Source organism: Cicer arietinum, chromosome 4, assembly GCF_000331145.2.
Source record: "Cicer arietinum cultivar CDC Frontier isolate Library 1 chromosome 4, Cicar.CDCFrontier_v2.0, whole genome shotgun sequence".
NCBI classification, from domain to species: Eukaryota; Viridiplantae; Streptophyta; class Magnoliopsida; order Fabales; family Fabaceae; genus Cicer; species Cicer arietinum.
Window position 1 is genome coordinate 43,953,646 of NC_021163.2, and position 2,908 is coordinate 43,956,553.

Sequence of the window (2,908 nt, forward strand, 5' to 3'; positions counted from 1 at the left end):
TATCATTGATGAACACCACAACAAACTTATCTAGAAATGGGCTAAAGATTATATTCATGTAATCCATAAAAATTGTTGGTGTATTGGTAACTCCAAATGACATAACAAGATTTTCATAATGTTCGTATCAGATTCAGAAAGCAATTTTCCAAATATCTCCTCTTACTCAAATCTGATGGTAACCTGACTTCAAGTCAATATTCGAAAACACCGCGGCTCCTCTCAACTGACCCATCAAATCATCAGTACGTGATAAATGATAATGATTCTTAATAGTAGCCTTATTAAGTTGCCTCTAATCCACACATAAGTGTGAGCTTCTGTCTTTCTTCCTAACTAACAATATCGGAGCACCCCATGTGACACATTTGGTCTGATAAATCCTTTCTCAAACAAATCTTCAATTTGGCCTTTGAGCTCATTCAATTCCCATGGAGACATCCGATACGGCGTAATCGAAAAAGGTCTGGTTCCCGGGTGTAGATCAATGAAGAACTTCACATCTCTTACTGGTTGTAATCTTGGAATTTATGTTCGAAATGTGTCTGGGTACTCCTTGACTAACACCATGTCTTCTATGCTCACATTTATCTTTCCCTCCATGTTAGTGAATGACATAAACTCTTGAGTTCATTCTCTTAGCGACACTCCGAGTTTGTTAGCAGCTAGATATTGAACGACTCCTGGCTCGGGGAAAAGAACCAATTTGTGAGCTGTAACATCCCGCTTTTTCAAGACATTAACTACCGAAATTCTAAACGTAAAATTACAAATTCATTTTTATTTATTTATGATTATCTTAAATACTCATCTATCCTAAAATCATTTAATAACTATTTTAATTATATTTCAAAAATAAAGAATCAAAATATTTACAATCACTAAATTAAAGTTAATATGTTGAACAAAAAAGACTTCTATAGCCAAAACTATTGATATTTTACTACCCAAGCATAAATCCTAGTTGGTCATAACTCTAGACGCTTGTAGAAAACTCTCCCAACAAGTCTCATACCAGCACAAAAGTATCTCCTATTGGGTTGACCGTGACATTATTCACTCAAGTAACACTATATGTGACGTCCTGTCAAAAGTAAGGGTCATCTCCAAATAAAAAATATAGAGCAAACATGCATGCATATATAGTTGTTATAACAAAAATATAAATAAATCATATATTTCATTTAATAGTTAAAAATCACAACGCACCAAAGATACAAATAAAAAATGCACAAATCTTATTTGTTAGACTATATGTCAATGCATGATTACATAATGATACCACATCCAATCCATACCAAGAATGACCTTGAGTGATTATAGGGGTGAACAAATTAAATTAATCAAGAAATCTCTATTCTGAATAGTTACTTGACATTGTATACATGCAATATTTACGGTCAAAGACTTAGCAGGTGCGGAAACAACCAAATCAAAAGGCAGGGAAGACATAGATAGCTTCAAACGATTCACACATTCCATAGCAATGAAGGAATGGGTTGCCCTTGAATCAAAAAGTTTAGTTTGAGTGTTACCTGCAATCTCACAGTCTCGTTGAATCAAATTGCTATATTTGTTGAGACAAACTCTATATTTAAAGTTTTGATGAAAATAAACAAAGGTTAATTAAAAAAATTAATTATGATTCTAAAATGTTATGTTAATTTAACATGTGTTTTTGAGTGGATTTAATTAAGAACAAAATCAAGCAAATCAAGAAAAGACAGCAACAAGATCATTATGCATCATAACAGAGAATGATCTCCAGCTTCAACAACTGTCCATCACAGCATATTGGTCAAACTTTTTCTATCTCTTTGATAAAGAGTCTGCCCTGGAAATTATTCATATTTAATCAGTACAGGGCAAGGAACAAGTAGGATTCATCCAAACTCAAAAAGGCTATTTGGTCTCAAAGATCAAAGGATTCAAAGACAGACAAAAGTCATTACAGTTTGCAAACTCCAAAAAATCAAATGTCAAGAAAGTTCGATCAATCTTGACATATGACAAGACAATTACAAAGGAAATCCAGAACGTTTAAAACGGAAACTCCAAGAACGTTAATCAAGAAAGTTCAAACTGACAAACCAAGAACGTTAATCATTCTCCGTTTTCTGCACAATGACAGCAACTCTGTTTCTTCTCTGATTTGATCTGTAATTCATCTCCAACATTCTCAAGCTACACTCAAGACTCAAGATAGACAATGTACCATCCAAGATCAATAAAGAAATGTCAAGAGTATTTTCCAAAAAAAAAAAAGGACAGAATTTCTTTAAATGCTAAACCAATAAAGTCAAAAAGCTATTTAAAAGAAGGATTATTTTTATTCTGAAATAATGTTTCAGTCAAAAAAGCAGAGCCTCTCCAACAGCTCTTGTACCTTCATTCAGTGCCTCTACAGCCTATAAATAGAAGGCCAATATCCTGATTCAAAGCAAGAAATTCAAGTGCTTCGAAATCCATAAATCAATCACATACATACTTGAAATTCTGCAAAACAGAGGCAATCATACTTTTTGATTTCTGCGAAATAGTTGTTGGTTCATACTCATCTATTAGCTTGCGCAATTATCATTATATCCTTTGTAAAGAATCAATTCTCAAACAAGAGTTGAGAAATCTCAGATTCTGTCAAAACAATCAAATTGTAAAAACTCAAACTATAAGAGTTTCTTTATAGTTTGTTTTAAGATTACTTCCTATCAAGGTTAGATAGGTGCTGGTATTGCTTTCTGGGCAGAAAGCATTAGAGGTTGAAATAGATCAAGGTTGATCTAAGACTAGGTGTTGTAAGAAAGCTCTTTTACACTTAGTGGAAAATCTCACAGTGTGAGGACTGGACGTAACCCACGTTGGGTGAACCAGGATAAAATCTTTGTGTGGTATTCTCTATCCTATCTCT